Below are 12,478 nucleotides of genomic sequence, written 5' to 3'. Positions count from 1 at the left end.
TCATGTTTACTGTTTTTTACATGCCTATTTGTGAAATGTATGACCTATAAAACCATATGCAGGTTAATAAAATATACCCCCAACACTAAAAATCAATCTGTTTAAACTGCTGATCTCTGCCCCCCTACACTACCACCAATAAAAGAAAGAGAGAGAGAGAGGGAGAGAAAGAGAGAGAATTTCAGTTTGTGGCTTTACTTTGGTAACTTCCATTGCTTCTAAACTAGATTGGAATATTTTGAAAGAGAAAAATGCATTTTACCCAGACCTATTTCCTTTGTCAACTGACTAAATTTGTCTTCACAATTATAAATAGAGATGGGGACCAGCAGTTAGCGTAATGGCTGTGTTGCTGGACTCTCACGTAGTTGACCGCGGTTCGAGTCCTGGGCCTGGTGGCTTAATCTCATGCCGGGCGCGTGTGCGTGCATGCCCAAGATCCCGAGAGGAGAATGGAGGAGAAGGAATTGCAGCATGGCCATCCCCCCTGGGGGGTGATTTCTCGCTTTCTGTCTCTCTGTCTCTCTCTGTCTGGCGAGCGTATGCGCCCTATAGCAAAAACCTCTCCCCCCCAAAAAAAAATTATAAATAGAGCTCAGTTATAGAGAAGTTTTATTGGCTACCTTAAAAGAAGCATGATTATTATAATGAGTAGAATACTTTTAAAGTTTTGTTTTCTACATTTTCCAGGCTTCTTTTCAAATAAAAAAATACTTTACTAAAAGAAATGCAAACCATTTCTATAATATAAAACCATAACAACTCTTCAACATTTTAGTATGTGGAAAGTAAGACACAGAGAGTTCAAAGTATGCTTTTCGTCTGATGAAATGGAAAGAACACTTGATTAGAAGTTAGGAAACCTGGGTACTAGTTCTTAGTTACTAATTATGAAGAGAAGACTTATATTCTTTGTGCTTTGACTCTTCATCTGTAAAATGTGGATAATTCCTCCACCTCATAAACTTGAGAAAGGGCTCAAGGGAAATAATCATTAAGAAAATTGCATTGAAGTGTACAAAGGGCCATTTTAAAATATGAAGTGGCAGCACAAAACAGACAGAGCACACATTTGCAGTCAGCCTATGCACTGGATGCTGGTTCTGCCAAGTAACAAACTGTGTGACTTGCTCAAATTAATTAACCTCTCTGAGCTTTGATTTTTGTATCTGTAAATGTAAAACCCTTCTGAGTGAATCTAAGGACAGGAGAACCTAAAGGGGTGTTCAGTAATGATAGCAGCTCTTACTGACTTTTTTTTTTTTTTTTATTTCTGTCTGTATATAAAAACTATAAATATACTACTCCCTGGATCAGATACTCTTGGAACATTTGACTCAATAAACTTTCTCCTTTTTTTTTTAATGAAAAATTGATACTGTCGGTGGGCTTGTGGCTCTCCGAGTCACTAAGTTCAGAAATGAATGTGTTCAAGCACAAACTCGTGTCCAATGGCAGCTCAGGTTTTCAGTCTGCATGTCATCTGAGTGTATTCTTGCTTACAAGGAGAGTCTTCATCTCTTCGTCAGGAGTCAGGGCCCAGATGGGGCTCAGGCCTCAGCAACTTTCAGTTTAGTATATCTAAGAATTGTTTTCACTTTCCTCAGGAAGAACCAGTGTCACTTGTAGTTTGTTGGATACAGCTATAAGTCAGGGCACACAAATTCCAGCAAGGACAAGGAGGTAATCAAGTGAATGTTGCAGGGGGGTGGGGTGGAGTGCAGCATGGGGACTATGGCAGACCATAGAGCATGTGCCCCGCCTAGGGATGGTGGCTCTCAGCAGAATGGATGGTTGCCAGTCAGGAATGCTGACCCACTCTTTGTATACGCTGTTTTCCCCCAAGAAAAGTCGCCAATTTGAATTTTTATGCAAAATATTTCCAATTTTTAAATGTTAGCAACTAAGCCAACTTTCTCTGTAACTTAGAGACTGGTGTGAGCCACGGCCCACCAGTGAGTATCTTCTGCTCTTCAGAGCCAGCTAGGGGACTGTGTAATTACTGCCATTTATATGAAGTGGGGTCACTTAGAATAGCAATCACTTTTAAATGGGGGCCAAAAAAAACAACACAGAGACTCTCCATAGTAAGGGTTAGCTCTGAAATGATTTAATATTTCTATTACTTTTTTAAAAGCTTAAGAAAATGTAATAAATTGTCAATGTCTTCACCTTCTGAGATACTGATTATCCAGATGTTTGGATGTTTAATGGTATTTAGTATTTCTTGTATATTATTCTCATTTCTGGGCGCTATTTTCTCAATCTTCATGGTGGATTTTACTAGTCTAGAGATTCTATCTTCTACATCTGAGGTTTGATTTTCTGGATTTCCTGTATTATAGCCTTCATCTCCAACAGTTCCATTTGATTCTCTTTTTTTTGGAGAGGTTTTTGGTCTAGGGATCGTGTACTCGCCAGAAAGACAGAGAGAGACAGAAAGCAAGAAATCACCACCACCCCCGCCCCAGGGGGTTGGCCATGCTGCAATCCCTTCTCCTCCATTCTTTTCTCAGGAACTTGAGTATGCATGCACATGCGCCTGGCATAAGTTTAAGCCACCAGGTCTGGGAATCAAACGATGGTCGACTACATGGGAGTCCAGCGACATAGCCATTACGCCAACTGCTGGTCCCTGTTTGATTCTTTTTTATGGTATATATTTCCTCTTTCCGCTCTTGCAAGAACTTCCTCACCTCCTGGAACTCATCAAAATTTTTCTTCTCTTCTCTTCCATCAATATTAATTTTGTCGGTATAAATACTCTAAATTCTTTATCAGATATTTCCATGAGTTTCATTGTACTGTCTGTGGATGAAGAGGAGTTATTCTTTTCCTTTGGTGGTGAGGTATTTTCTTGGTTTTGCATATTTTTTTGTGCCCCTGTGGTGATTTCTAGTCATCTGATAAGTTGCTCCTAATTTCTAGAAGATCAATCCGAGCCATCAGAGGTGCACAGGAAGATGTGATCTGCAAGCTCTTTGGCATTGTATTTTTTTTTCCCTTTGTGTCACAGACTCAGTGGGAGTTGATGAGTATTAGGCCCCAAATAGTATTCAGATTTTGGCAATTTTTCATTTAGACTTGTCTAGACACTCAGTGGATGGAGGCTGAGCAGCAAAGTGATGGGGTAAAAGAAAAAGGATAAGAAAACAGAAAAAGACAGAAAGAAAAAAAGAGAAAAATGGAAAAGACATGCAACCAAATTATTTATTTGTTAATTTTAAAAAATAAAAAATGAAAACTGTGTGGCATGCTTGACCTCAGCTCCCAAGGCAGACTGTCTTCTTCTGGCCTGTCCTTTCTCATTGCCTAGATGGGAGGGGTAAAGGGGACGGGATTATTACCAAGATAAAGGAGGATTTCAAACCCAAGAAAAAAATTTACCTTAAAATATTTTTCAAAAAGAAAAATTAAAAAATGAAAAGACAGAGAAAGAGACAGAGAGAGACAGAGAGAAGGATAGAAGGGCTCTGTCAGGGTAAATTCTCAGCAGAACATCTCCATTGCTCTCATCTCTGAAATCACTAGATCTCAGTTCTCATGGTGGACTCAGTCTTCTTCTGAGCTGCCCTTTCTGTTTGCCTGCATGGGAGAGAAAAAGGGGAGGAGATTATTACCAAGATTCCAGAGCTAAGAAAAAACTTTACCTTAAAAAATTCTTTAAAAAGAAAAATTTTTAAAATGAAAAGAAACAAGAAATTCAAAGGACCCCAAATAGGATCAACCCAAGAAGGTCTTCTCCAAGATACGTTATAGCCAGAATGACCAAAACCATAAAGACAAGATACTCAGACTGGCAAGAGAGAAACGTCAAGTTACCTACAAAGGATATCCCATCAGGCTAGCAGCAGACCTCTCATCTGAACACAATGTGAGTGTGGAAAGAATGGGAAAAATACATTCAAAGTGTTGAGGGAAAAGCAATTTCAACCAAGAATACTATATCTGGCAAGATTATCTTTCATATAGGAAGAGAAGACAAGAACTTTCTCAGATAAACAAAACCTGAAAGAATTTACCAGCACCAGACCAGCTCTCCAAGAAGTTCTGAAGGGAGTGCTATCCCAGGAAAACAAAAGTCAGACACACAGAAATAAGAGTTCTAAAACAGCTGAGAAAAATGGCCAGCTTAATGGTAGGGAAAAGTCGAGAGTTGAACATTATCTTCTAGAATTTAAACGGAAATATCGGACCACAACAGAAGATAATTAGATGAGGCTGAACTGGTGAAATAGAATTTTATGACTTTTGACTAAAACATTACTGACTTTCTATGCTTTGTTTTCCAGTGTTAAGGAGTTTTGTCTTCTCTAGAGTGATGGGCAGGTCCATGTACCTACTATTCAAACAGAATCCTAACCTGTTTCCTGGCTTTAAGTATTAAGCAAAATTCTCTTAACATTTTTAAAATTTTGATTTATTAAAGCTAAAACTGCATTTCTTGAAATTAAAAACAGTATTTAAAAAATACCTATTTAGGAACCACAGTCAGCTATATAGCCTCAGCTATGTGCTATTTTATAGTATATCAATTCTACCCACAAAGTTTCATGCCTAAAGTCAACTTTTGTTCACAGATATGTATATATATCTATCAGATATGCATATATATATATCAGCTGAACTTACTATTGAAAGTATTTAGATTAATTAAGATATTTTGTGAGTCAATACAATGTGGGAAAGAAAAAAGGAATGGAAAGCAACTGCAGATACCAGAGACAGGGTGGGAGGAGGATGGGAAATGGCAGAGGGTGAGAAATAGGGGGAAATATATACACACACACACACACACACATACAAGAAACAAGAAACGGAAAATTATTTGTTGATAATAACATGTATGATTAAGCCACTTTACAGTGTATTCTGGCTGGAAAATTCCATTTTGTATGGTGATGTTCAGTGAAAGTATATAAAATAAATAAATTAATAAAATAAAATAATACATACATACATACAAAAAAGTCTTAAAATGTAACTCTCCCTGACCATTATTTTTTGATTAAAAAATTACAGTTTTCAAACCATACTCTTATAGGATCAGGGCACTTCACAACAATAAGTAACCTATTTAGGCATCCAGATTCCCAAGATCATTCCATTGCTGGAGTGGGATGGAGAGGTCTTGCCCAGAAACAATTTCCATTAGCATCAGGACATTCTGACTTAAGGCCCATCTGTGATCAATAATTTGTAGATCACAAAGCTAGTTGGAGGTGCCCTGAAGTGTCTATGGAGAGAACAACTTTTTGGCTCTATCACCTCGATTCTTGAGACTGAGCAGAAGGGGAGAAGGCTCACCCCTCTAGGTAAGTGGGGGAAAGGAAGTAAAATGGAGCTGACAGGCAATTCTTGCTTAGTGTATCAGCACTGAAAAAAGAGGTTTGATTCTTGGAAATTATCTAATCCACTGCTTTTATAATGCATTCTGAGATCTCCAGAGGAGGTTGGGGCTTATTTCGGGATATTGGTCTTTTAAACGATGCTGTAATGCTTACTAGAGAAGATTGGTATTGTATGTAAAAGATGATTTGAGGAAGATTCTATTAAAGAAAGAAAACCGCATTGGGCCAGCCCTATAGCTTAGTAGTTAAGGGAGCCAGATCCCACATGTACTTTCTCTCTCTCTCTCTCTCTCTCTCTAGTGAGCATGTATTCCCTCTAGCAACTTTAAAAACAAAAAAGAGAAAAAAAATAAAGAAAACCCACTGATTTAATTTTGACTTTTAGTCGCAGAAACATTCCAGTGTCTAAATTTCCCAGGACTATAAAACTGATGAAAATCAAAACTGAGTCGTCCCAAACCTGGAGCCAGCTCCCACATGCTCTCTCTCTCTCTCTCTCTCTCTCTAGTGAGCATGTATTCCCTCTAGCAACTTTAAAAACAAAAAAGAGAAAAAAAATAAAGAAAACCCACTGATTTAATTTTGACTTTTAGTCGCAGAAACATTCCAGTGTCTAAATTTCCCAGGACTATAAAACTGATGAAAATCAAAACTGAGTCCAGAACATGACTGTTGTCCAAGCCCTTTCTCGTTATTACCTTGAACATAACTTCCAGGTAATAACCAGTATCCAATTAATCACCTTTCGAACGTACTGGAGGCATTCTCAATTGCTTGTGGAAAGATGAAGTAGCTTGAACTGCTTTGATTTTTATAGGTTTGGGCAATTTTGACACTTAATGGCATGAGCTTTATAGCCAGTAGTTAGCACATCAACCACTTTCTCTCTCTCTCTCTTTCTCTCTCTTTTGCTACAGGGCACATGCACTTTTGAGAGAGAGGGAGAGAGAGAGAGAGAGAGAGAGAGAGAGAGAGAGAGAGAGAGAGAGAGAGAAAGTGAGACATTACCTCCCACCTCCCCAAGGGAACGGCTGCTCTGCAATCCCTTCTCCTCTAATCTTCTCAGGATTTTGGGCACAGATGCACACAGAGTAATTTTTCGAACCACCAGTTCCAGGACTCAAACCATGCAGTCAGACATGTAGGATCCAGTGCCTAACCTCTATGTCACCTGTTGACCTAACTGCACACCTTTTAAACTCAGATTTCTTAGGTTAGTGGACTGTTTGCTACCATGAGTCCTTTCTGGTCTCCATCTATTAGGACTGTGGTGAGTTGGGAGAGTCAAAGACACTGATATGTTCTAGTGTTGCACTGTTAAGTCTTTAACAACTGGCTCTGTGGGAGTGGGTAACTTCCATTCATACAACTGGCTAATTACCATTTGTAAACACTCCCACGGGAGCTGGTTTCAGATTACCAATGAGACATCACTGAGCAGGAAGTTGGGAAGAGATACACACAACCAGATCTCTGCAGTGGTGCTAGCTGGCTTTAGCACTTTATTGCATATTCTCCCTGTGTCAGGAATTCACAGACCCCTAGTATACCTCCCAAGTTATCATCTCTACAGCCAGTTTTTTCATTATTTTTTCTTCAACATTTCTCTCCCCATAATGCCAGCCCGAAGTCTTTGATCAGTATATCAAGTAACTAACTGAATATAAAGTATTTTTATATTATCTAAGCATTTGAAAATGTATTTCAGGTAAGACTATAGGCAATTTTTTCTCATTCTATCCTCAAAAAACTCACAACTTTCATTGGTTTATGTTTTTAACCATAGTTTAGTTTTGGTTTTAAAAAATGTAAGTATTCTAAGTTATCTCACTAGATGGTGCTGCGTATAGTTCAGAGTTAGGGCAAGTGTCAGCCCTAAAACCTGGGAATCCATTTCTTCTTATGGCCAGTTCATCTAATTGAAATAGGAATATTCCAATCCACTTTATTGTTTTGCTCGCTTTCATCTGTGAGACTGGTAAAAACAACTCACGAAGACAAATTGCCATTTGCCACTTACTTTGGGCATTATTTTCCACAGTGATAAAAAGTGCTTTAAATTTTTCTCTGCCATAAATACTTGGCCATATCTTTTGCACTGTTGAGCTCTCCCACAGGTCATATCTCATTTGGAAGGTATCTGTCCTCTATCCTGTGATTACTCCTTAATCCTTGTTCTTTGGATACCAGTATTCTTCGTCCTGGTAGTCTGATTTCTGGGCTGCAAGGCAAATTGGTGAATTCTTTTCAAGATGGTTTATACAGAGATGAATTCTACAAATCTGATTCAGTACGTATATTTACCCAACTTTTACAGTGTTTCTCTCCGTGCTATTTCTTCAAGAGACACATAAAGATAAAAGGCCTCTCAAAAGAGAGGATAAAAACCTTATCCATCTTACATTACATTTCATCACCTGTGAAATAGTCATCTATCATTGTTATTGTTGACCAGGATAATATATAAATCTACTGGCTGGTTATGTTTTTAATTTAAAAATTTATAATTACACATTTGGTATAAGAAATGAGGAAAATAAATGACCACTACTTTAGAGACAAAGAGAGACAGAGTGAGAAATCACCCACCCCTACCCAGAGGATGGCCATGACGTGATCCCTTCTCTTTCATTCTCCTCTTGGTGTGCCCAGTCTGAGTTTTAAGTCACCAGGTTTGGGACTTGAACCACGAGTAGTAGTCCAGCTACATAACCACTACGCCATCTGCTGATACTGAAAGTATCTTCCTAACTATGCTGTCACCTCCATAAAGGAGTCCTATTTTGTTTACAGTTATATCCTCAGCAGAGTACCAGGCGTATAGTAGGTAGTGGTCAATAGATACTTGTTACATTGGTGGCAAGACTATCCACTGTTGGATGCTTTCCCAATATTTCTTTATTATACAAGAAAGCAATATTATTTCCATAGTGTCCCATGGAATGAGGAAATGGATTCCCAGTGGCTTGTCTTAGGTCCCATAGGCAAAGCAAGTAAAAAAAGTGCTATAATTTTCTCCCAAACTTGGCTCCAAAAGCTACCATCTTGCTAATTTAATAGATTTAAGCATTAGGTCAACTGGAATTTTTTCTGATCCTGAAACAACGGAGAGAATTACAAATGTTAATTTGCTTTTTTTTTTTGTGAGAATAAAATAGGCAAGTGTTATAGCAAATTGGTACAGAATAGTACTCAATTTTTAAAATTATTTTAATTTATTTTATACATCCAGTCACTGTACATCACTATAACTTGTAAAGTGAATTTACCCAACATGAATACACTTCACACCAATCCAGTTTAAGATATCATACATGTTATCATCAACAGTCATCCATTTCTCTTTTATATATCTTACCTCTCTGTTTTTCTCCTTGATTCCTTTCCTCTCACTCTCCCCCACCCTCTTCCCATACTGTCTCCAGTACTGTAACCATTTTCTATGTGTTTATATCTTCTCATTTTTCAGTTTCTGCCATAGCGTGCAGACAGTCAGTCAGTGGAGACATACAATGTCTCTCTTTCATAGCCCAGCTTATTTCACTCAGGAGCAGTGGAGACATATTTGTCTACTTTCTATCAAATGTCAGGGTCTTGTTTTTTTTTTTTTTTTTTTTTTTTTTTTTTTAATGTTTGGGTAGTATTCCATAGTAAATATATGCCACACTTTTTAAATCTATTTATTTATTTGTGGACATTTGAGTCAGTTTCATGTCTTAGCTATTATGAATAATGCTGCAATAAACATGGATGTGCAAGCACTTTTCTGACTGAGCGTTTTCCTATCCTTCGGGTTGATTCCCAGGAGTGGGAATGCTGGATCATATGGTAGTTCTATTTGCAGATCTTTGAGAAACCTCCATATTGATTCTCGTGGTGGCAGTAATAATTTACATTCCCACCGACAGTGTAGGAAAGTTCACTTTTCACTACAGCCTTGCCAGCACTTATTATTTTTTTAAATGTCTGCCATTCTGACTAGGGTTAGGTGATATCTCATTGTGGTTTTGATTTACATCTCCTGTATGGTGAGATATGTTGAGCTTTTGTTTAGCTCATTTTCCCATCTTTTAATTAGGCTGATTATGCTTTTTTCAGGTAAGCCGCTTGAGTTCCCTGTGTATTCTGGTTATCAGTCCCTTATCAGAGGCATAGTTTACAAAAATATTCTCTCATTCCAAAGATGGTTGATTCACACTAATTACTGTGTGTTTTTCTCTGAAGAAACTTCTTAATCTGATGTAATCCCACTTGTCTATTTTTGGTGTTATTACTTGTGCTTTGGGGATCTTATTTAAGAAGTCTTTGCCTACTTGGATGTCTCCCAGAGTTCCTCCAGTGTATTCCACCAGTAGTTTTATAGTTTGAGGTCTTGTATTTATATCTTTGATCCACTTTGATTTTTGTTAATGGTAAGAGATAGGTGTCAAGACTCATCTTTCTGCAGATGGATACTCAGTTTTTCCAGCACCATTTGCTAAAGAAGTTTCTTTTCCCCACTGGATTGACTAGTGGCCTTCATCAAAAATCAGCTGGCTGTTATTTTGGAGGTTTATTTCTGGGGTCTCTATTCTGTTCTATTGGCCCGAATGTCTGTGTTTGTACCAATATCATGCTGTTTTGATTATCACGGCATTGTAATATATTTTGGGGTCAGGGAGTGAGATGCCTTCTAATTCACTCTTTTTTGCACAGGATTGCTTTGACAGTACAGGGTCTTTTATGATTCCAGACAAATTCTATGGTTATTTTTTCTAGACCTGGAAGAATGTCTCTGGTAATTTGATTGGGATTGCATTAAGTATGTAGATTAATTTAGGTAGAATTACCATTTTGATTATATTAATTCTTCCTATCTAGGAACATCAGAGGTCCTTCCACTTTTTTTTTTGTGTGTATGTGTGTGTGTGTTTTTTGTTTTTCTTCTTCTTTTTAGATTTTCATAGTAGAGAATTTTGACGTCTTTGGTTAGATTTATCCCTACGTATTTTATACTTTTTGTGGCTATGGTAAATGGAATTACTTTCTTCAGTTCTACCTCAATCTGCTTGTTGTTTGTTTATAGAAATGCTATAGATTTTTTTTGTATGCTGATTTCATATCCTGCCACTTTACTGTATTCATTTATTACTTCCATAAATTTTTTCAGGGATACCTTTGGTCTTCTAGGTATATAATCATGTCATCTGCATATAGAGATATTTTCACCTTTTCTTTCTCTGTTTAAATGTCTTTTATTTTCTTCTCATTTCTGATTGTATTGGCTATGACTTCCAGAACTGTATTGAAAGGAGTGGAGAAAATGGGCAGCCTTGTCTTGTACCAGTTTTTAGTGTAAAAGCTTTCAGCTTTTCCTCACTCAGTATAAGGTTAGTTGTAGGTTTTTAATAAATGGCTTTTATTGTGCTGAGAAATGATCCTTCTATGCCAATTTTTCTGAGAGTCTTAATTATGAAGGGATGTTGTATTTTGTCAAATTCTTTTTCTGCATCAGTTGAAATGATCATATGTTTTTTTTTTCTTTTTCTGTTAATATGGTGTATTACATTTATGGTTTTGCATGTGTTGAACCACCCTTGCATCCCTGGAATAAAGCCTACCTGGTCGTGATGAATAATCTTTTTTACATGCTGTTGTATATGATTTGCTAGTATCTTGTTGAGAATTTTTGTATCTATATTCATCAGAGATGTTGGTCTGTGGTTTTCCTTTCTTGTCATATTCTTATCAGTTTGGGGAATGAGGGTGATGAAGGCTTCATAAAATAAATTTGGGAGGGTTCCTTCCTTTGGATCTTTAGAAATAATTTGAGTAGAATGGTGGTTATCTCTTCTTTCAAAGTTTTGTAGAATTTAGAAGTTAAGCCATCAGGACCCAGGCTTTTCTTTGTTGGGAGGTTATTTATTACTGATTCAATCTCGCTGCTTGTTATGGGTCTATTCAGATTATCTGTCTTCCTAATTCATCTTGACTTTTCTATTTGATTAATTTTTTTCCCTAACATTATTATTTCCTTCCTCCTGCTACAGTTAGGCTTAGTATGCTTGTCTTTTTCTAGTTTCTTAAGAGGAAGGTTAGGATATTTTGGAACTTGACTTATTTATTTTTTTAGTATTGTGATTACAGCTATAAGATTCCCTCTGAATAGCTTTCATTGAATTAAGCAAGTTTTGTTTATGTTGTGTTTTAGTTTTCCTGTATCTCAAAGTATTTTCTGATTTGTCTTTTGATTTCTTCTTTCAGAATGTGTTCTTTAATTTTCCAAATTTGTGAATCCTCCAATTTCTTTTCCTTATCGACTTTTAATATTATTCCATTGAGTTCAGAAAATACAGTTTGTATGATTTCAACATTTAAAACTTATTGAGATTTGTTTTATGGCATAAAGTGTGTTGTATCCTGGATAATGTCCTATATGCCACTGAGAAGAATGCATATTCTGCTTTTGTGGTATGAAGTATGACATAAATGTCTGTTAGATCTAGTAGGTTTAAAGTATCTTTCCAGTCTTCTGTTTCCTTGTTAATATTCTGTTTTGCTCTATCCTTTTATTTTGGGGGGTTTTTTAAATGTTTAATTCATTCTTATAAATCTTATCAATAAAAATAGTATAAACAGTGATATCTTAAACACATACACATCATGTACTGGCAGAGAAGGGATGTCACTTCTGTGATTTTAATCCTTGCAAAAGAGCGTAAGTTCAGTTCATTCATGAGAACCACTTAAAGCCCCAAATGAGGGACATTCTACTGACCAGGTAACCATTGTTGAAAGTGGAGTATTGAAGACTCCAACCACTATTATTAAATTCTCCCTTTCTTCCTCTAGTTCTGTCATCTTTTGTTTTATATATTTTAGAGTTCTGTTGTTATGTGCATATATGTTTAGCACTGTTATAGCTTCTTGGTTAACTGACCCCTCTGTCATTCCAACACGTTTTTATTTGCTTCTAGTATCAATTTTTGGATTAAGTCTAATCAAAAATTGATTTTTTGTTTAATATTAGTGTAGCCACTCCATATCCTTTTTGGTTGCTGTTTGCACTGTATGTTTTTTTCCATCATTTTTGTTTTCAAACTATTTGTGTTTTGAATTCATAGTGTATCTCTTGTAGACAACAGTTT

This window comes from Tupaia chinensis, unplaced genomic scaffold (genome assembly GCF_000334495.1).
Source record: "Tupaia chinensis unplaced genomic scaffold, TupChi_1.0 Scaffold000291_1, whole genome shotgun sequence".
Classification (NCBI taxonomy): Eukaryota; Metazoa; Chordata; class Mammalia; order Scandentia; family Tupaiidae; genus Tupaia; species Tupaia belangeri.
Note: the sequence above shows the minus strand (reverse complement) of the source record.